Source organism: Arvicanthis niloticus, chromosome 5 (assembly GCF_011762505.2).
Source record: "Arvicanthis niloticus isolate mArvNil1 chromosome 5, mArvNil1.pat.X, whole genome shotgun sequence".
Lineage (NCBI taxonomy): Eukaryota > Metazoa > Chordata > Mammalia > Rodentia > Muridae > Arvicanthis > Arvicanthis niloticus.
This window is the reverse complement of record NC_047662.1, coordinates 88,305,687-88,329,716: the sequence shown is the minus strand read 5'-3', so window position 1 is coordinate 88,329,716 and position 24,030 is coordinate 88,305,687.

The following is a 24,030-nucleotide window of genomic DNA, read 5'->3' as shown; positions in this document are numbered from 1 at the left end:
CTGACTGGAGCCTGTCTTTCCAGTTATCTTGCTTGTGTCAAAACTCCTCAGGGTCCAGATGTGTCTGTGATCCTGTGATCCTGTGATCCTGTGATCCAGCTGCTCTGAGTGCAGTGGCTCCTCTAGGATGTCTCAGGATTTGGTGTCTTCACGAGAGCAGACCAGCTAGGTGTCTCCCCCAGCCACAAGGACCAAGCAAGGAGCAGAAGGGAAGTCCAGGTCCCACTTTCTAATCCTTCCCAAAACTATTCCACCATCTGGGGACCAAGCATTCAAATATATGAACCTATGACTCCCACTGATGCTCACTGGCTGTCTCTAGGACATTTTAACTCTCTTCCACTGATATGCCTATCGGTCAGCTCATGTGCCTCTTTCTGTCTTTCTCTAGGCTCTAAGTACCAAGAGAGATTTACAATAAAACACCACAGGCCATATCCCTCATGTCCACGCTGTGCCTGGTAAAAAAAAAGAGGCCAAAGAGTGAACTCACGGAAAATGGTTTTCCTCTGGTCCTGTTGTGAATTCCTGAGAGCTAGCATGTCTTGGAATGAAGGAGAAACACATTCCTTCTTTAGTCTATTCCTCCAGAGATTCTCAAGGCCATCTCTGGAGAGATGGAAGTCACACACCATTGCTGCACCAAAGGTGTCTGTGTCTTAGGTGGAAAACTGACTGGGTTGGGCTTTTTGCTGTATGCCTCACCCCACCGCCAACCTCCCTCCACAATTCATGTGTCCTGTGGTGAATGGAAACCATACTGCTGTGGTGGCCGCAAAGTTACATGAGAAAACATTTGCAAAACAGGTAAGACAGTAATAAAAATGCAGTGGAAGACTTTACACCTGTTGTTGCTGCTGTTGTTATCAGAATAAGTCAAGGGATGGCTTGCCCTTAAGCAGGTCTCATTCACTTCTCGATAGTATTGAGAGTGGGTGGGGACAAAGACGAAGTTATCTCCTTCTGTGCCTAAGAAACAGTACAGTTCTGTGAACAAACTTCAAGGAGAAATGGGAGAAGCTCCTAGGGTCCTAACAATGTTTCTGTTTCTTATTTTGAGTCTTAATGACATGGGTGGGAATTTGTAAAAATTCAAGCTATAATATACGTTATGCTTTTCTGAATGTACGTTTGACTGTGTTTTAAATCTTTAGTTAGGCAAGATGGCAGATATCTGTTATCTCAGCAGGGGTAGGGGGACTGAGATAAGAGGCTAGGTTCTGGGTCAGCTGCTTACATATCAAGTACCAGGCCAGCATTAGCTATATAGCAAGACCTATCCAAACAAAGAAACGTACAAACAAAGGAAGAGAAAAAAAGAGGAAGGACAGAAGAAGAAAGGAAAGAAATAAAGGCAGCAATCAAACATCAAAACAAATTTATTTTTCAGATATGTGGCAAATCAGTCATAGCTCCACAAGCCATTGATATAAAATCTGTAATGATTTCTATGTGCTCGGTCCTAGGGAGTGGCATTATTAGAAGGTGTGGGCCTTGTTGTAGTTGTGGCCTTGTTGGAGTAGGTGTGTCACTGTAGGCCTGAGCTTTAAGACCCTCCTCCTAGCTGCCTGGAAGCCAGTCTTCTGCTACCAGCCTTCAGATGAAGATGTAGAACTCTCAGCTCCTCCTGCACCATGCCTGCCTGGATGCTGCCATGTTCCTGCCTTGATGATAATGGACTGAACCTCTAAACCTGTAAGCCAGCCCCAGTTAAATGTTGTCCTTATAAGAGTTGCCTTGGAGCAGGACAGTGGTGGCGCACACCTTTAATCCCAGCACTTGTGAGGCAGAGGCAGGCGGAGGATTTTCTGAGTTCGAGGCCAGCCTGGTCTACAGAGTGAGTTCCAGGACAGCCAGGGCTACACAAAGAAACCCTGTCTCAAAAAAAAAAAAATAAAATAATAATAAAATAAATTTAAAAAAAAAGAGTTGCCTTGGTCATGGTGTCTGTTCACAAGCAGTAAGACCCTAATTAAGACAAAATTCATGGAAAAGGATTTTACAAGGCAACCCTAACTGCTGATATTTTTAATTTAGAGGGTCAAAACTTTTCCCCTTGGGCTCTATAAGGCTAACCTGATGGAAGTGACTCAGCGGCTCAGCAAACAGATTGAAAATTCTGTTCACCCTACCATTGCAGAAAACCACTTTATCCCTGCATAGGCAAGGAGTTCTGATTCAAATTCGAACTGTCAAGGTAATTAATTAACCTTGGGTCTTGCTGTAATTTATATGATAGAGACACAAAGTGAGTGCATAAAAGTCAAACATCTCCACTTATTTGTAGGTATCAACTCTCATTCAGAACAAAACCATGTGTTTTAAAGCTCATTAATAATTAGAATTAACCACAATAATATCTGCGAGGCTAATCTGCTGACCTGCCTGCCACACGTCTCCTACACAACACAGGGTCAGAAGTTTGTAGTGTTCTCTTGCGGTGTTCAAACATGATTCTGGGACCCAGGAGGTTGGGTCTGTTGGTAAAGCATTGCATGAGGACAGGAGTTTGCTCCCTAGAGCTCACATAAAAACAGTGTTGGAATGGGTAGTATTTAGAAATGCCGCTGCGCAGGCCGGCTATCTAGTCGGCGGGGTGGCTCTGCTTAATTCTCAAAGCCATGTTCCGCACTAGAAGTGGCCAAAAGCCATGCGCGCCACAGCTAGAAGTGACCATAGGCCAAGCATGCCACAACTAGACCCATGAGCCGCCAGCGTGGCGGCTGGCTCTGCCAATCTACCACGCTGTCCCCACGGCTGAGCCCCTGATAATATCTTCCATACTCGCAGTACCCAGTAGAATGAAGACTCTTAATGCTTAAAGATTATCCACTAGATTTATATATTTGGAAATGCTCAATTAACAAGATGCCCACATAATTAGGATAGTTACCCAATATCTAACTTTAGATATAAGTTGCTACCCAGGACTGCTCTCAACCCATCCGTCTTCCTCCATGGTCACTAGCCTCTCTCCTCTCTTCTCCCCTTCCTCTCCTTCTCTCCTCCTAACCCTTCACTCTGCCTACCTCTCACACTGCTCAGTCACTGAGCTTTATTGCAAATGTAGCGGTGAAAATATCCCACTACACAGTGTGGTCACACATGCTTGTGATTCAGGGCTGGGAATGTGGAGACAGACATGACCCTGGAGCTCACCAGCCTAATTGGTGAGCAGTAGATCAATGAGAGACTCTGCCTCAAAAAAAAGCAGATGACATTCCTGAGAATGACTCACGAGATTATTCTCTGACCTCTGTTTCATATACATGCATACACATATGCACATGTACATTCACATCTATATAAAAATGTATGCATGCATGCACGTGTGCAGACACACACACATACACTTTTAAAAAGTAATTAATCCATTAGGTTCAGTAATGGAATTTTTTTCTTCTGTTGATGTGTCACTTAACTCAGTGCCCTGATACTGGGGTCTGGATAGAATTTGTCTCTGACCCTGCAAATGGGACTCACAAGCAATATTGCCCTCCAGAGACATCTGAACTTCAAATAACAATGGCCACAACTAGTATTAACTGGTCCCCAGTAAAATCACAAGAAATTACTTCTTTCCTGATTTTTTAAAAGTTATTTTCTTTATTCATTCTTACCTATTTCCACAGTAGATCTGTTTCCCTGAAATGGTTCAAAATGAGCTAAGATTAAATGTGTGCTTTTACGTTTCCTATGGGGGGGGGGGGGGAACTACAGAAATATTTGGAAAGTGCCCAAATTTCCAGTTCCTTGAAAACAAAAGGCCGTTGGCAAAATATATACATACATACATACATACATATATACATACATACATACATACATACATACATACACACATACATACATACAATGGGCAAAATGTGTAAAGACATATATTTAAGTTTACGTTTACATGGGAAATGGTTTTTCTCTCACCTCACTCTCAGGTCTATGCAGCACCTCTCTAAATGGGCCCATCGTGTCACTAAGTGCTGAGGGTCATCTCTGAATCTTTGATGCTCTGCCTGATGTACTAAGAAGAACACTGCTCCCAGAAGACATGACATTAGGAGAGAGATGGGTCGGGTCGGAGAGTACAAAGAGAAGTTGAAGGCCATAATCAATGTACATTGAATAAATATATAGCTCTTTCAAAGAATAAAAAAAATATTTTTATTTGGATTTATTCTTTTCTCATACAATGCATCCAGACCATAGCTAACCCTCCATCCACGTCTCCCAGTTCCCCCTCCCACTCCTCCTTTTTATCACTTTGGAAAAGGGCGGGCCTCCCAGTGTTATCAGTGGAGCATGGCATAACAAATTTTGCAATAAGACTAGGTGCAAACCCTCATATCAAGGCTGGACGAGGCATTCTCTTAGCTCAGTGGGCAGCACATCAGTCTCATAATCTGAAAAAATATTTTTAAGTGTGAACATAGCCCATTTAACACATCAGTCTTCCTTGAGCTGAATGTGGCCACATGACTATGTTCTGAGCAAGTAGATATATATGCCTTGTTATCAAGGGAAAAGGAGTGGATGGTGGTGAAAGAATCAAAACTAGACACCAACCAACCAAGTAACCCAATTTAAAACTGGTTTAGAGAGCTAAACAAAACTTCTCAACAGAAGAGTCTTGAATGGTGGAATGGCTGAGAAGTACTTAAAGAAATGTTCAACATCCTTAGTCATCAGGGAAATACAAATCAAAAAGACGGAGATTCCATCGTATACCCATCAGAATGACTAAGATTAAAACCTCAAGTGACAGCACATGCTGATGAGGATGTGGAGCAAAGGGAACACTCTTCCATTGCTGGTAGGAGTGCAAACTTGTACAACCACTTTGGAAATTAATCTGGTGGTTTCTTAGAAAATTGGGAATAGTTCTACCTCAAGACCAAGCTATACCACTCCTGAACATATATCCAAAAGGTGCCCCACTATACCACAGGGAACACATGTTCATCCATGTTCATAGCAGCTTTATTCATAATAGCCAGAAACTGGAAACAACCTAGATGTTCCCAAACTGAAGAATGGATAAAGAAAATGTGGTACATGGAATACTATTCAGCTATAAAAAACAAAGACATCATGAAATTTTCAGGCAAATGGATGGAACTTGAGAATATCATCCTGAGGTTATCCAGACGCAGAAGACACATATGGTATTTACTCACATATAATTGGACACTAGTCATAAAGTGCAGGACCACCATGCTACAATCCACAGACCCAAAGAAACTGGATAATAAAGAGGGCCCAAGGGAGGATGTGTGCATCTCACTCAGGGAAAACAAAATAGTCATCAGAGATAGATGGAGAGAGTGAACTGGATGGGAGAGGGGGGTAAGGAGGGGTATGAGGATGTGGATTAGGTATGGGGGAGTGGTGGAAGAGGACTAGGAATGAGAATGGAAATGGGGGGGGGGGCATCTCTGGAATCAGCTGGAGACCTGGGATGGGGACAGCTACAGGGAATCTTTGGGGATGACTCTAGATGAGATCCCCACCAGCAAGGAATATAGAGATTGCAGGGCTTTCAGTGGAAGGAAGGGAACATTAACCCACCCACAAAACCCTAAAACCAAATTTGTCCTGTCTACAAGATATGCAGGAATAAAGATGGAACCGAGACTGAGGGAACAACGAACCAATGATTGGCCCTACTTGAGACCTATCCTATAAAAGAGAGCCAACCCCTGACACTGTTAATGATACCCTACTATGCCTGCATAATCTAGCATAGCCGTCTCCTAAGGGGCTTCATTCACCTACAATGAAAACACATGCAGAGACCCACAGCCAGACAGTGCTTGGAGACTCTTGTAGAAGAGTGGGGGATAAAATTGACCTAGCTGGAGGGGTCAAGGACACCATAAAAAGATCTATAGTGTCAACTAACCTGGGCCATGGGGGCTAACAGAGACTGAACCACCACCAAAGAGAATGTGGAGGCTGGACATTTTGGTATTCATAGTGGCCCCCTAACAATTAGAGTGGGGAGGACTGTCTCTGAATCTCTTGCCTGTCATTGGATCCCCTTCCCCTACCTGTATTGCCTGGTTGGGCCTCGGTGAGAATGTAATTAATCCGGCTGAGACTAGTTGCCCTAGGGTAGGGTGGTACCCAAGAGGGAGCTTCCCCTTCTCTAAGGAGAAGAGGAGAGGAAAGAAGGGTGCTGTGATTGGTATGTAATGTGAATAAAAAGTAAATTATGAGGGGAAAAAACTGTTATGCTCCCGTGTCTTTTTCTATACTTACTTACATGGATTTGCTTACCATTATTCTCTATTATGTAAAACATCCTACTTCCTTGTAAACATGGTTTAATAATTGTAGAGTATCTTTGCATGCCATTTCTTCTAATAAAAAACCTGCGGGGGGAAAAGTATCTATACCACACACTCATGAGCTCACATCAGCTGAGATTACCTGTATAAGACTTGTACAAGATTGAGCCCATCAATAATCAATCCTGGAGGGAGTAGGGGCCACAAGGAACCAGCTTTTCCTCAAGATCTCTAGGCAGCTAAGGGTTTCTAGGGTAAATACTGGTAGTTTACCTCATGCTCCAAGAATTAACCCCTCATTATGCTCCTGGGAGCAACCTTATTAGGGTCATTGGGTCACATTTAAAAAAAGAAGACTAGATAAGAAGAGAAAGAAAGGGAGGGAGGAAGGGAGGAAGGAAAGAAGGAAATGAAACCAGACTAGAGACTATTTGGGAAGTGGAAAGAGATCAGTGGGAGTGGATAGAAGACCAGAGACAGTCACAAGGCAAATATGGTCAGAATACATTATGTAAATACATCTATGGAATTGTTATACTGCAACTCATTATTTGGAATAATTAATATACCTAATTTTAAAAGAAGTAAAAGAAAACTTCTCTGCTCTGGACCCTAGTAGCAGGAAGCCTATACATAGCAAGGTCAGAACAGGTACATGACAATCGCAGTAGATGTTACATTCTATCCCAAACACAAGGAAGAGGAAATTGTTTATTCTAATGTTGAAGAAATTATCCCAAGGTTCCCCAGGATACCTTCAGAATCAGGTATCCTGATCCAAATCAGGCTTCAGAATGTTTAGTAAAGTACCCCTGTGTGGCTGAGCTTCCTCATACTTGGGCAGTATGTCAATCCTGTGCTACAGAAATGCTATGGGGTTTCAAGGAAGCCATTCAAATCAGCCTCAGGCTAAGCAGACGGCATATACTCTAACCTTGGTATCCCCTCCTCATCTTCTTCCTGTGTTGTTCAAGAACTAAATCCATGATGCAAAAAACAAAGATGCTGAATGTTGAGCAGGCTGGGGCCTGATTAGCTGTGGACCTGTCTTGATTCACAGGAAAAACCGATAAACCACTGATAGGTACAGGAATTTCACTGTCACTGAAACCAGACCTTGCTTAGAAAGCATGTGATTAGTGTATCGGCCTAGAACTCACTATCCTTGTCAAGACCTTGAACTCTTAATCCTCCTGCTGAGTCTGCCAGGTGCTAGTATTACAGGAATGTACCACTATGCCTGGCTAAAAGCAGTGATTTCTTTCAGGTCATTAACATGGCATCAATCATGCCCATCTGTGGTGTCAGAGTTATGGCCGCTGTCACCATCCAAGAGATGCCATGTTGGACCAGGAAATAGGAAGAGGGCAAGAAGGATCTCAGGAAGCTCCACCCCAGTTCTTTGTGCTTAGCAAGTATCCTATCCTCTTCATCGTCTTGATTTATGGGATGAACTTGGCCAAGTGCTCTTCAAGGGAATAAACAAAAATAAATCACTGAGGAAAGAACTGAAATATCTTTATTTGTAGCTCTGTCTTCTTCCCCCAAATTATGGAAATGTCCTCATAAGAAAGATATACATCAAGGGCAGCTCCCTCCAGGATGGGATTCAAGAATCTAGCAAAGACCAATGGCACTTCAAGTGTCTACTACAGAACATGAGCCCTAAGCCAGCTTTCCATCACCAGCTTCAGGTTCTTGTACATCCACTCAAAAGTATCAGAGCGGCATCCCCTGACAGTGAGCAGACATTCCATGAGCCTTTCCTTCTTTGTCCCATGTTTGTACTTGCTTTAATAGCATGTAGTGGCTTAGTGTTTCTAAGTGGTAAAGTGACTGAGCTCTGTCGCTCACAGCACCTGTGAAGGTGGTACGGAGGTTGTCTGTTCTCTGGTAAGATGCTTATCATGCCCTCCTTCCAAGAATGCAGTGGGTAGAAGAAGGAAAAACAAACAGGGGGAAGTTCTGTTTGCAGCCAGGAACAATTGAAGCAGGAGAGAAAACTTAAATAGGGAAGAAGAAACAGGATGCCAACCAATCCCAAGAAGCCAGGGGTGTTCCAGCTGTAAGTTCCCTGCAGGCTTTGGGGTTCCTAGCCAAGAGACTCTGATGTCTTCATTCTTTTTATAAGAATGCTGGGGACCCTGGCGTCTAGCCTCATCCAGAGGGGACTCTGGCTGGGAGCTGGTCTGATGAAAATTTGCTCTCAATATACATATGCAAATGAAGCATAGGTCAAGGACCAATCAGAAGAAAGCTGTCAAGTGCAGGTGAGGAACCCAAAAGGCTGCCCAAACCTGAGTGAGTATGTTCTCCTGGTGACTCGGTTCTTCCAATCAAGTGGTAGGGAAGGCATCAGAAGGGGGTCATAAGAGTGTTCAGGAATTTGAACCAGATTCTGGTTGCCACATTGACCTTTGTGCCTGGACCAACTACCTGAAGCTGTCCTGCTGCCAGCATGCCCAGCTCATTCATCCTTGGATGAATCCTTGACTGTCACTGCAAGCTGTTCTCAGCTCCAAGTACGCCAAGAGCTTTTAGCATCACTTCTGTACTTCATCCCCATCTTCAGCTGAGATAACAATGAGAAGCCCTCCTACCATAATCAGTATCATGGGTTCCTCATATTAGCATAGCCAAAGACAGTCTTGATGAACATCCCCAAGACCTACTCCTTCCACCTGGACAGGCTAAAATCCTTACTGCTTCCCTTGCATCTTTTCCCTTTGTATCCTCCATCAAACCATCAGCCAGTCCCTGCTTTTAAGTCTCGCCACAGGAATGGCTCTGCTGGATTGATACTTCATTTACGGATAGCTCTCCTACTCCCTTCTGGGCCCTCACATCACTCTCAACATCACACCCTAAATGACATTTGAAAGTCATGGCGTATCTTTCCAAACCTCTCAGGGTTTCATTTCTTAACTGAGATAAAATGCCAACATCCTCAGAATGTCGGATGACTGGGTCCCCATCTCTTTTCAGTTTCATTGCCCACCCACCCCCCACTCCATGCTTGCTTTCCCTTAGGCATGCTAAGCACTTCTGCAACCCTTCACACTGGCTGGAATTCTCTTCCCTGCTTAGGTTTCTGTTCAATTATCACCTTGTCAGAGAAGCTTCCCTTCGGTGTCCAAAATAAACAGCAAAGCCAGATCTAGGGAGATGGCTCAGTCAGTAAGGGGCTTGCAGTGCAATCATGAGGATCTGAGGTCGGTCTCTCAGGACTCATGTTTAAATAAAATGCCAGGTGTGGCAGTGACTGCCTATAAATACATCACTGAGGAGGCAGATCACAGAAGGATCCCTGGGACGTGCTGACCGGCCAGTCTAGGCAAATCAGTGAGCTTCACATTGAGTGGAGAATGAGTGAAGGAAGTATCCAACATTGATGCTATCTTGCATATGCATGTATACACATGTATACGTGCACATATGTATGTACACACATAGCAACTCCAATTTTCTCTTCTCCTCCATATCCTCCCCAAATTGTTCCACCTTCCTGCTTTCACAGAAGTTATGTTCATGAGGACCACATTCACCTGGAAGATCATGTATTTATGAATTTTCTGTGTCTGCCTTTCACCACCAGCATGTGGCTCTCTAAGGACTTTGCTTTGGCCACGTTTGTAGGCATTCAGTATTTTAGAGAATGGATAGATAATAATTTATGTCAGAATACTTACAAGGGCTCCTAAGTACCAATTAGTCTATACAAAGGAAAGTCTTCCATGGCCCTTTATAGAATCTAGAAACAGACTCTGAAGAGGAGAAGATCCAGTCCCCACCCTGACTCCTTTCAGACTTACCTTCTTCTCCATCTTTAATCTGGGTCTTTCTTCCACCACTTAGAGCAGAGGTTCTCAACCTGTGGGTCTTGACTCCTTTGGGAGTTGCATAGGATCAGATATCCTATGTATCAGATATTTATGTTATAATTCATAACCATAGCAGAATTACAGTTATGAAGTAGTAACACAAATAATGTTATGGTTGGGGGTCACCACACTATGAGAAACTCTGTTTGAGAAACTGCATTAAAGAATAATAGCATTAGGAAGACTGAGAACCACTGCCTTGGAGTCTTTCCAGAATGACAGATGGGGGTAGAGGGATATGACAACCATAGTCATATATCAGGACTCAAGTCTGACACACACAGGCACCAGGGCTAGATCCAGGGCTCCCAAGGTCTCTGTTGTGACTGTGACTGCCAGACAAGAATGTCTGTCTCTGTTAATTTGACTTAAGCCCATTTAATTACTAACTTGGTGGTTCCTGCTCTCTGCTTAGCTAGCCATCAAGTATGTGGCACTTTTGATAATTTAAGGGTTGGAATTTAGTCTATTTTTGCCATTGAAGTTCAGCCCAGAGCCAGAGTTTCCCTTTTATTTGGGAAGACGAAACAGACAGGACATCAAAGGCAGTCATGCTGTAATTTCATCTTTTCTGATCCGTTCAAAGCAGGCCTTTACACACTGACTGCTTGTGCCACTGGCAGTCTTCCTGGGCTGTAAATATGAAGTCTGGTTCATTCGTAGGAATTGCTTCTATCTCTTTGTGTCCAGCTTTGTCTAAAATATTACCCAGCAATGTTTGATGGGCCTACGTTGAAGGCAGCTTGAGGAGTTCCCAAAGAATGTGGGGAGTGGGGGTGGAAACCTGGGCTTCTCACAGCTTCTGAGACCAATCGCCAAATGCTTGTCTGTGTTGATTTTAGCTGCACTTACAGATTCTACAACATGCATTCACTCAGACCAGCACTTACACAGTACCCCACAAATGAATGTGGCACTTCATAGATATGTAGTCTCTGTCATCAGGGAAGATGGGAAGACCAAGAGGGAAAGATACCACCATTGGAACCAGAATGTGAAGAAAGTGAACCAAGAGCGTGGGGACAAGCAAGCATTGGGTCAACTGAAAAGAAAGTGAAGAATTACTAGGGCATAGGAGGTGGTAAGGATTTGAAGGCCCAAGACAGCTTTAAGGAACAGGAAAATGAGAGCCCACCAGAGGGTTTGAATAAGAGAATGGCTGAGGACAGCATGAAGCCAGGAGCTGCAAGGACAGATGAGAGGGTGAGGCTTGCCCTAAGCCAGCTATTCTGGGAACCGTTGAAGTCATTTGATGAAATAAACACAATGAAAATGGCAGCACGAAGGTTAGCAATGTGGTTCGGCGCTACGGCTAACAGGAAGAAATCTCCAGGTTAGATTGAACACAAAAGAAAAATAGAAAACGAAGTAATAGTATTACCTAACTCAGCATCGGTTAACTCTGTAGAGTGAGTACTTGTGTCTTGAGTCTGTTATATGCAGAGATGGGACATCATTTGTCAAAGACAATTTGTCTAAGTGAAGGTGGAATTTTGAAAATAAGCCATGGACTCCAGTACCTGGCCCTTCACAACACACTGCTTTACCAGGGCAAAACAGTTATCAAATCAACTATTGGACAAGGACATACCCTGCAAACTGTAAAGCACTGTGTAAATGTAGTCACTGATATCAGTTTTTGGCCAGGCTTCCCAAACAGGAGGTCATTCTTCATTGAGTCTTGATAGTACAACCATGATTCTTTCTTCCTAGGCTCAGAGTCACAAGCCAAAACAAACAAACAAACAAACAAACAAACAACAACCAAAAAGACCCATGGGAGACAAATCACTCTCAGGATGAAAGAAAAGGAGGTCTGGGCTTTCATGAGTCACACTGAGGGGCAGAAGGATGTAAAAATCAAACCAGACACCCTTTCTGAATGCTTAGCCTGTGCTGGCACCTGCTGGTGCTCAGGGTGGATATGCCAGCTTTACTTCATCCAAGAATCTTTCCCTTGTAGAACAAATGCCCTAGGATAGTCTTGTGTGGGGACAGGCTGGATTAGGGTTGGGGGATTTGCATTTGGAAGTCTTCTCTTCTCTGAGATGCCGTTGTGTCTTTAGAAAATCCTCCAGCCTAGAATCTGATCAGAGTAACCACCACTGAGACCTTCTTGTGGATGTGTGACACGCTTAGAGTCTCCTACACCTTCCTCAGAAGCAGTACCTCACACACTCCTGAAAGATAACGAATTTCTTATTTTAGAAGTTGCAGACAGCTGGAGGATATGTGATCAGACCAGGATCATGCATCTGAATTATTAAATAACAACCCTAATTAAGGACCAAAATTTAGTCTGGTGTATAGTCTTTCTTACAGTACCAGGTTGTTTCCAAGTCCTGTGATCCACTCTGAGTTTTCTTCTCACTGATTGATGGGTTGATGGCTGCTGTACTTTGTGTACAATTAATATTGGAAAACTGGTCTCCAGGAAGATAGTATTGGAAGTTAAATCTTTCAGAGGTGAATTGGTCCATAGAAAGACTTAATGTGCTTCTCAGAAGATCAGGTTCATTACCAAAGATGTAGTTGTTAAACATTACACAAGCTCAGCCTCTCATGCTCTCTCTACCACGCTTCCACCCACTCAACAGTTCTCCTCCATGTTTGACACAGCACTAGCCCCTTACCAGAAGTCGAGCAGATGTTCGTACCAGGCTCTTGGAACTTTTGCAATTTCCCAGTCTCAAATACTCTGTTACACAGAAGAAAATAAAAGCAATGCTGTTACCTTATTTTACAAAAGGTTTACTACGGCTGCCTTAAAACCCTTTTGACAGCTATGGTGGTGTATGCCTTTAATCTCAGCACTCAGGAGGTAGAGGCAGGCAGATCTTTATGTGTATGAAGCCAGCCTGGTCTTTCAAGTTCCAAAATAGCCAAGGCTACACATAGAGACTCTATCTCAAGACAGCAACAACATCCTTTTTCCAGTCTAGGAAGAAACCTCCCCTACTGTTGTTTGTGAAGACAATGCCCCTGGGGATGGGGAATGTCAATCTGAAAGCATAAAGAACAAAACTACCTCTAAGACTTGAAGAACTTGCCTCCTCATAAATTATGTCTGAGAATTCTTAAGTGGGGGCTGGAAAGATGGTTCAGCACTGAAAGCCTGCTGCTCCCTCAGAGGACTAGAGTTTAGTTCCAGCATCCAAATTCTAACTCACGCCAGACCTGACTCCCTCTTGTGGCCAGCAAATGCACCAGTATCTCTTTTTAAAAAGGGATAATTCTAAAGTTTCCACTGAGATGGTTTCTAAACTTACAGGCATGGAAACCTCTACCCAAGGTTAGTTACTATTCACAGCTGGGAGACTTCTCTTTACCCTAGGTGTATCCACTCAAAGATCTCTGTAACTCATTGTGTAGATCTCCATTAAAAAAAAAGAAGAAAGAAAGAAAGAAAGAAAGAAAGAAAGAAAGAAAGAAAGAAAGAAAGAAAGAAAGACTAAATATACTAAGTTGGATCATGCAAAATTGCCAATATTTGACTCTTTTGACTTGCAAAACTTGAAAGGATTCCATAGAATTTATGGAATACTTTCAGTGAGATGTGTCATGATCATTTCCGAGTGGTGAACAACCCCAAGGTGAGGGTAGGAGGAGGGTTAGACACCAGCAAGCATCTGAGCTTCTTTGAGTCATTTCAATGATGTCGACTGTCCTCTCTAACTCCACACTAGACTTGGGGTACCATTCTTCAAGATCTGCCTTTTAAGAGGCATATCAAATATTCCACTATGAGAGATTGTGGACTCAAGGAAACTCCTCTAGGCTGAGGCATTTTCAGCTTTCAAGTCCTCAGAAAACAATTCAGATGTGCCACACTCTCATAGTGAGGCCACTGGGAGGACCCCTATCGTGACAGTCAGCAAGTACTTACAGGGGCCCCACTTCAAATCTCACCTTTCTCATTTTCTGGCCCTAAGCAATCCTCCCAGAACCTGCTTTCTGTGTGGGTGATCTGTATTCACTCTGTTATGTTTTGTTTTCATCTGCTTGTCTTGTTTTCTTGCCTAAAGTTAATGATTATGGAGGGGACCTGGATGGTGTTCTGAACAGCCTCATTCGGGTAGTGTGCCCAGCCCCCATTCTCTGCAGGCACAGAGAGAGTAAGAGGCTCCACTTGGTGGTCAAGAGACTATTTATAAGCATGGCAGTCTTCCACATCTCAGACCCAAACCAAAGCCTCCTGGCTTCCTCAGTGCTCTGTTCAGGCTAGTAACCATCTGTAGACTGGTAACATTTACATGGAAATGGGTCTCCTTCTCTAGCCTGTAATTTGGATTGTTTGCTTTTCCCTTTTGGACTTCTTTGATGCTGCTGAAGAAAGAAGTCCACAGGAAGCTGAAAAGAAGAAGAGAGTGGGCTGCAGAGGGGGAGGAGGTAGCAGCCATGTGGTCCACTCCTCTGCCTCCTAGCCCCCACTGCAGCTTCCTTAGCTAAACTAAGCAGTCTCCTGCTGTTTGGCATCCTAGAGCAAGGGCAAAATATATCAGTGTTTAGGGCTCAAGTTGAGACGGTGAGCAAGTCTAACCCACTGAAGGTCTTGTTTCTGGTGAACAGTGACTGCACTTCACCAGCAGGCCTGCAGACACAGCGACTTTCACAGTTCCATAGGTTCACACCACTCAGAGGTAACAAGACACCTCTACCCATCCATGTGACTCCGAGCCAACCCTTTCGCTACCTCTGATGAAGAACTGTATCTTCTTTGTTCCCAGGGCATAAAAATGATAACCCACTAGTGTTCCCCCAGAAGTCCTTCACTCCAAATATGAGTTTTTTCAGACTCTTCCCAAAGCTTTAAACCCTCTCACACACCTTCACCCTTACCCATGCCCTTTGCCACCATCTTCTAATTCCAATTTAACTTTAACTTGGAATCTTCTGGGCTTCCTTCCATCTCTGCTTTTTTCCCCAGAAGGTTGGTTCCATAGAAAGGTACTTCCACTTCCAGGTATACACTCTGGGAAAATTCCTACAATAAGGCATGCAGAAGGACCCCTTACAGCACTGTTGACTGTGATGGAGAATAAGACACAAACATCCCTCAATGTAACAAAAACACTGGGAAGTTCACTTAATGGAATACCATAAAGATACCAGAAACAATGAAGCCAATCTGGATGTGTTAGTAAGGGTAGACTAACAAGACACATTGTGGAATAAAAGACATGTGCTTTGGGATGACACACACCATGCTATCCTCTATGTAAGAAAATAAACTATATGTGTTGTATCTACTCACACAAAAGCATGTAAACACACAGCAAAGGTTTGGAAGGATGTTTGCTAAACTAGTATCATTGTTTACCTCTAAGGAAGGGGATGGTCAAGGGAACTTTGAGATGTTTTGATAGTTCTGTGCAAAGAATAATCTCCTATTAATTATATCTTTATTAACCTGAAAAAGACACAGTTCCTACCTATGGTATATAGAAAGCATAAGTTTCCACATGCTTTTTGAAATAGAATGGTATTGTTTGAAGGTGACTATTTAAAAACAAGTGGCTAAAAGCTGGGTATGCTGGCATATTCTTGTAGTCCCAGTAGTTAGAAGATTAAACTAGGAACATCAAGGGTTTAAAGCCAGTTTGGGATTCATGAGACCATCTCAAAAACTGGTAAGTAAAATGATAATGGCAAATATTTTAAAACATAAGGCATTTGCATAAAACATAGAAAAGAAGAAGCTTAATAACCAAGAGTGAAGACAAAACAGCATCATAAGAATATCTAATCCAGGACTCAGGGTGTAGCTCAGTTGGTAGAGTGTTTGCCTATTATGTGCAAAGTTCTGAGTTCAAGTCCCAACACCACATAAACAGATCTGAGGCCCCGGACACACATATGGCAAGGACTGCATGGTCTGGCCTCAGTGGGAGAAGATGCACTGAATCCTTGAGAGACTTGAGGCCCCAGGGAGGGGGGAGGCCTGGTGGAAGGGGAGCACCCTCTTGGAGACAGGGTGGGGAGGAGGAATGGAATGAGGAACCATGGGAGGGGAGACAAGGAGGGGGCAATGGCTGGATTTACATAAAATCTATACATATGTATGACTTGAATATTAAATATGCACAGCAAAGTCCGAGGGAATACATAAAGACATTAGCAATAAGTACTTTTGAAGTTTTCAGTCTGTAGACCACCTCTACCTACTAAAGGAATATCTTTCTTGTGATAGTAATTTGCAAGATAATCCTTATAAAATTGCTATATATCCAAAGGGAAGAAAATATTTCAGAAAAAAAACAGTCCCCTTCTATCTTTAGTGAACACTGTTGTAATTAGAGTTCCTAACGCAAAACCTTAATGAGTGCATTGCTGTGCCAACCAACACACGAGTTTCTATGGAAATAGCTGAGACTCCAGGTCCTGCAGCTCCTTGCTGTCAGCTGGAAACCTCACCTCCAGAACTTCACAAATAGCGCCACCTCCTGGGTATCAAGTGGCCAAACACATGAGCATATGGGGGACACTTCATATTCAAATAAAACCATCTCCTTCATTGTCCTAAAATGAAAACTCAACTTTAAATACAACAACGCTGTCAGTATTTGGAAACCTCGGCTTTCCCAGACTTGCCAAGCAGAAGTTCAAAGAGTGAAGTCACGCTTTCCTTCACATCTCTGCCTGCACAGACCAAGTAGCAAAGCGGCACTCAGCAGCACATCTGCAGGCTTCAGCCAGGACCAGAGCAGAAACAAGAGAGTCCGGGTCACCCTTTACCATCGGCACACACCTTCATGACACCTGTCCTTGCTCACCCCAGGTTCCTCCCATCCAGATTCTTATTGGCCTCTCCTCTGGCCACAAGTACAGGCTGCACTGCAGCCCTCAGGTGGCAAGAAGAGGAACACGGAAGAAGGGAGAGTCACTACTTCCAAAGTCCCACACCACTGCAGTTTCTTTTTTGGCTAGAGCCACGGGCAGGAAACGGGGGCTAGAGAACAAAAGAATTGGTTGGACTTGAGAAATAAAGCCCTGCAATGCCACTGACCAGGCTGGGTAATGAAAAGATTACAGAGCCAGCTGCAAAAACAGCAGAAAAAGGACACTTTTCCAAGGAAGCCCTGCAGCTGCCCAGCGTCCTGCGAAGTTGTGTGTAGGAGATTCTACCTGGGTCCTGAGAAATCAGCTTTCTGAAATTGTGGCTGATCAGAAATATAGAGCTATGGCTTTCTCTCTCTCTCTCTCTCTCTCTCTCTCTCTCTCTCTCTCTCTCTCTGTGTGTGTGTGTGTGTGTGTGTGTGTGTGTCTGTGTGTCTGTGTGTCTGTGTGTCTGTGTGTGTGTCTGTGTGTGTGCACGCATGCACTGCAGAATCCTCTCTCTGCCTCCTTGGTGCTGGATTCACAAGGGTACCACCACACCCAACTCTTTTGTGGGTTCTGAGGTGATCTTCATGCTTGCTACACAAGCACTTTACCAACTTAGCCATCGCCCGGGTTCCAGGATGCAGGGATGCAGGGTGTTTCTGCTTGTTTTGGTTTTTGACACAGGGTTTCTCTATTTTATCTTGTCTATTCTGGAACTCACTTTGTAGACCAGGCTAGCCTCAAACTCAGAGATTTTTTTCTACCTCTGGGATTAAAGGTGTGTGCCACCACACCAAGCTAGAAAGGAAAGCTTGTGATTTTGTTCTGTTTTCATTGTCCTAGTGAAGTACAGGATTGTCTGTTTTATTTGTTTGACAAATAAAAGATAAGAAGATGAAGCAAAAGCCATCATATGAAAGTCGGACATGGCAAACCCAACAGGAGGAAAAGAGTCCCACGAGCAGGCACAAGAGTCAGAGACCCACTTGTTCTCCCAGTCAGGAGTCCCATAAAATACTAAGCTGAAAGCTATAATATACACACAGAGGACCCGGTGCAGACCCACGTAGGCCCTGTGCTTGCTGCTTCAGTCTCTGTGAGCTCATCTGTGAGGTTCCTTGCTCAGTTGATCCAGTTCTCCTAGTGTCCTTCATCCCCTCTGGCTCCTACACACTTTCCTCTTCCTCTTCCTCTTCCTCTTCCTCTTCCTCTTCCTCTTCCAGGAATGCAGGTTTAAAGCACCTCAGTAAGAACTAGCTCTTGCCTGCAAAGTTTAATTCTCCTAGACAAAGAGAAGTGTGCTGGGTTTGCGCCCTGGACACAGGTGTTATTAAGGGACCTAACAATCTATGTCTTCATGTGGAACTTCTAAGAGGTGAGACCCCACCTCTGCCTTGCCATGATATCTAATACCTGACACGCAAGCCTGCTTCACCTCCAACCTATCAAAATAGCACCATTCCGTCTAAATTTCACCAAAACATCTCCCTTCTCCCAAATCATGCCGTAACCTCCTGTAGTCACATCCAGCGTCCCTCTGCCTGGTAGATGCTCTCACTTTAGAGACCAGCGAACCAGATTTCAGTGGGCTAAGTATTTGTCCCTGGTAGACGGAGGCTGGTTCTGAGGCAGGCAAGCGTGGAAGACAGTAGTGTAGCTGAGGCCTCCCATTTGGTTTGGATAATGCACACCATCCTCTTATAACAATACACACGGCAGCCTACCTGCTTCACCTCCATGTACTGTGCACACATACCCTTCTCCACACCACCCAGCTAACAACTCAGAAACCCCCAACCCTGTACCTGCAAATAGTTCCGTGATTCTCAGCCTTCCTAATCCTGTGACCCTTTAATACAGTCCCTCATGCTGAGGTGAACCCCAACCATAAAACTATTTTGTTGCTACTGCATAACTTTACATTTGCTACTGTTATGAATAGTGATATAAATATCTGCTATGCAAGATATCTAATATGTGACCCCAAAGAGGGTCGCGACCCACAAGTTAAGAACCATTGAACTAGATTCATCAGGAAACTGCCATTTATTAAAATTAAAAAAAAAAAAAAAAAAAAAAAAAAGCCTTTTCAACTGGCCTAGGGTCTTTGGTGCTGTGCTAAAATATCACTCAAATCCTATGGTACTCTCTGGTGATAAGTTAAATGATTCATTTCTATATCCCAAAGATCCCCCATGATCAAGGGGTTTAAAGAAGATGGAAGGGGGCTGGAGAGACGGCTCGGTCATTAACAGCACTGGCGGCTCTTAAGAGGACCAGTACTCACAAGGCAGCTCACATGCCCTCTTCTGCTCCCCACAGGGGCTGTACTCATGTGCAACACAAACATATGCTGGCGAATTATCCATACACGTAAAAATAAGTAATAATGTTTTTAAAAGCAGAGGGAGGTCTGTCACTAGTCGTCTTAAAGCTTGGGTTGGTATTTTTGCCTCCGCACAGTAACTGAGGCACCTGGTTTCATTCCATCCCACTGCCATCACCAAGGACAGTATCCTTATCTGCTCAGACACCAGGAAACAAATTTACATACACTCAGAAAGCTGTGATGTTGCTGGGTGATACAATATCACAGGGCCACTGCTGAGATTGCACTCCATCACAGGCTGAACCGCCATTGTAAAATATACAATGTGTTCTTCTATTGTTTGTTCCTCTCCGTCTCGCCTATGAGTTTTATAATTTTAAGAATTTGATCTTATTTATGTTTTTCTTTATATCAGTTTGTATAGTTTTCTTAGCCATTTCTCTGGGCGGTTAACAGAAGCCTATGTAACAGACCGCAGTGGAAACGCAACCCCCAAATCTCTAGACCCCATGTTCATTTGGGTGACCTCGCTCTTCCCCCATTCCAGATATCATTTTCTTAAGTGACAGTTTGGATAAAATTATAAATCTTTGCTTTGACTGTAAAATATGATTTTTAAAAATTTTGTAATTACATTTATGTACAGAAAACCCAAGTGTACGTTTTTAACCCAGTTTAGTGACGAGTTCTTTAGCCTTTGCCTTTTCAGGTTGGCAACGCGAGCCACAGACTGAGGACCCAGGACGTTGCCTCCCCAGTGGCGGCGGATCTCGTCATATCTGTCATTATAATTGGTCCTAATCACTTCCACCAGCTTAGCCAGAGCACCCTTGTCTTCCGAGTTAACCTGTGTGAAGGCAGCAGTGGTGCATGTCTTTCTGTGGACCAGGCGCCCCAGCCTGGCCTTTCCCTTGATGATGCAGAAGGGTACCCCCATCTTTCGACACAGGGCAGGCAGGAAAACCACCAGCTCAATGAGGTCTACATCATGGGCAATCACCACCAGCTGAGCCTTCTTGTTCTCCACCACGGTGGTGACTCTATTGACTCCCGCTCGGAGGACAGGTGGTCTCTTAGTTGGGACGTCCCCTTTGCCAGCAGCTTTCTCCTCAGCACAGGCCAGTAGCCTTTGCTTCTTCTCTTGCTTTGTCTCTGGCCTGTACTTGTGGGCAAGCTTAAGCAGCTGAGTAGCTGTTTGTCTGTCCAGGGCCTGGGTGAACTGGTTAATGGCAGGAGGTACTTTGAGCTGCTTATAGAGAATGGCTCTTTGCTGCTGCAGCCTGATGTATCAGGGCCATTTGACAAAGCGTGTTAGATCTCTTTTAGGCTGGACGTCCTGCTCAATGCCGAAGTTCTTGGGCCTTTTCTCTAACAATGGATTGACCACCTTTTTGGCCTTCTGTTTCTTGACGACGGTGGGGGCCGGGGCCACCTTCTTCCCCTTGGCCTTCTTTCGCTTGGGCATCTTGCTCGGCCGGAGGAGAGAGTGTAAAATATGATTTTAGAATCATATTTACTACCGTGGCCCCAACTCCCTTCCCTAAATAGTGATGTTGATCTTTCTGGCATAGTCAATCATTGCCCTGAGACTTTTGGATGTGGCCAGCCCAACCCTAAGGAAAGGTATGACATTGAGGTAAGACATAGATTGCCTTCCAGATGCTAAGAGCAAAAGGCAGACCTTCATGTGAGCAAAGCCAAATTCCTTTTCACATCAAATCTTGCTTAACATTTGATTGAGTTCTAGATGTTTTGATATTATAAGACTGTCTTAGTTAGGGTTTTACTGGTGTGAACAAACACCATGACCAAGGACAGACAACATTTAACTGGGGCTGGCTTACAGGGTCAGAGGTTCAGTCCATTATCATCAAGGTGAAAACATGGCAGCATTCAGGCAGGTATGGTGCAGGAGGAACTGAGAGTTCTGCCTCTTCATCTGAAGGCAGCTATGAGAAGACTGACTTCCAGGCAGCTATGACTAGGGTCTTAAAGCCCACGCCCACAGTGACACACCTACTCCAACAGGCCACACCTCCTAACAGTGCCACTCCCTGGGTCAAGCCTATATAACCATCACAAAGACTCCCAGTCTCATTTAATTTTTTTCAATTGGACAGCTCCCTATGGAGGTAAAGCTCAAGGACCACTTGGGCTGGAAGTTCAGCTCCCCACCGTGCCTCATAGGCACTTCCATGGCTATGGTGAGGTGAGGACCTATGCTAGTCACACACCAGCTAGGGAGAAGTTCAGCTTCAATAAAAGCTGCCATGCTCTCAGTGTTCCACTCTCTGAGGATCAAGGATACGATCAGCTCTCCACTGAGCCCCACTGTACCAGAGGACTGGGGGTAGGGGATGGGGAGATGGCAGGCTGAATGCCGAGCAGACTCACATCTTGTTCATTACTGAACAGTGATGGAGACTCAGCTCTGTGTAGAACCACTAATAGCTTGTAGGAGAAGTATGAACAGGACACCTACTTCTGTGGAATGAAAGAGTTAAAAGTACACATCTTGCACAGAATCCTCTCACACAGAGTTCTTTGCTGAAGAAACCACAGTTCCAGGGGCTTAGGCATGGTTTTTCCATTGGCGTTTGACTAGAGTCAAGCGGATATTATCAACAGAACATTTTGTTACTAGGCCTTGTTTGTTCTGTTTCTGAGGCAACTCAAGGGTTTTCTAGCTTGACTCTGCCAGAACTCTGACTTGCAATGACTCGTTTGATTTCTGTTCATTTACATACTTACATAAGTGCAGAAACTTGGAGGACTGGATCCTTTTCAGACCCCTCTAGAATGCTGAAGGAGCAGATTGACGTCTCAGGAGACATATTTCCAGGGTGAGATATGATGCATTTAGATATGCTAGATGCTAGATATGATGGCACGTCTAACTGTGAAAATAGAAAAGACTGGCCTTTGAGGCTTCCCTAGAACAGTAGTTCTCAACTGGACTACACATCAGAATTAGTCGGGGGCTTCTACTCTCATGCCAGGGCAACTGCCCCACCTCAGACATTTTGATTTTATTCAGAGTAAACTTGGGCACTCCCCAGATGACTGTAACATGCCAGCAGGTTTGAGACTCTTAACAAATACCTATAAGATCTACCAGAAACATATTGAGCACTTGCTTCAGGCCCAGATCAATGGCCTATGATGCTGAGATGGACAAGTGAGGTCACTGTCCTTTCTACAGAGTCTGTGCAGATGACAGAAGCCAAGGCAGACATACCCATGGTCACAGTAGTGTAGAAAGGTAGGTGGCAAAAGCTTCTTGTTTGGTGTCCTAGTTAGGGGTTCTGTTACTATGACCAAAGCAACCTGGGGAAGAAGCGGTTTATTTGGCTTACACTTCTTCATTACGGTTTAATCATTGAAGGAAGTCAGGACAGGGTCTCAAACAAGGCAGGAATCTGGTGGCAGAACCTGATGCAGAGGCCATAGAGAGGTGATGCTTGCTGGCTTGCTCCCATGACTTGCTCAGCCTGCTTTCTTGAAGAAGCCAGGACCACCAGCTTAAGGGCGGTACTATCCCCCAATGGACTGGACTCTGCTACCCCAATTCCTGATTCGGAAAATGATCTACAGGCTTGCCTCAGCTTGATCTTATGGGGGCATATTCTGAGATTCTACCAGCTTCAATTTTCTGAGCTCCTCCAAAGGGCCCAGGTCCCTTCTCCAGCTCCAGCCTCTGTGGCACACACAGATGATCTCCTACTCTCAGGCCGGCTCCACTCCACCACCGCTGCTGTTCTTGGTGGTCTACCCATGGTAATGGTGTCTCTAAAATTCTGGGATCTCTTGCTGCAACTGGGCTGCACTTTTACCAATCGGCTCTTCTGGGTCTTCTTCATGGTGCCAAGACTCAACTTCTCTGCAATGACCCCTTTAGCCCTGCACCTCACCAATGGTCTTCCCTGACCTCTCAGAGTGGCAAGCCTCAGCTGCTCTCCATGACCCTTCATGTCTTCAAAACCAGTACCTTCTGGGCGACTCTTACACATTACCAAGATAAGCTGCCAACACAAGTTACAACATTGGATACCTCTGGATCATAGCCTCTGTGGGCTGACCCTAAGGAAATATTTTCTAGATTTCAGCAATCCTGGCCTCTTCTTGATCACTACTAATTCCTCAGCTCCATCTGACCAGCATCAAGTATCCTAGCAAATCAAAGGTTTCACTTTAGCAGTTCTGGTGTCTTGTTAGTTGCTGCTGATTCTTCAGCTCCAGCTCACCAGAACCACAGAATCTTAAATCAAAATAGTGAATGGCCCTATAGAGTCTTTAAACGTCTCTCTGAAACTTCACAAGACAGGCCCTCACCATCTGCGTGTCTCTCAACACTCCTTTCTTCCAAGCTCCCACAGAACAGCTCACCAAGCTTAGAACACTCGATGGCTTCTCTTGCCCAAAGTTCCTTCCATAATCCTTCCCAAAACAATACAATCACATCTGTCATGGTAATACCCTACTATCCTGGTAAGAAATCTCTGTCCTAATTTAGATTACTGTCATTGTGATGAAACACCGTAACTGAGTGGTGGCTCACACCTTTAATCCCAGCACTTGGGAGGCAGAGGCAGGTGGATTTCTGAGTTCAAGGCCAGCCTGGTCTACAGAGTGAGTTCCAGGACAGCCAGAACTACACAGAGAAACCCTGTCTTGAAAAACCAAAAAAAAAAAAAAAAAAAAAGAAACACCATAA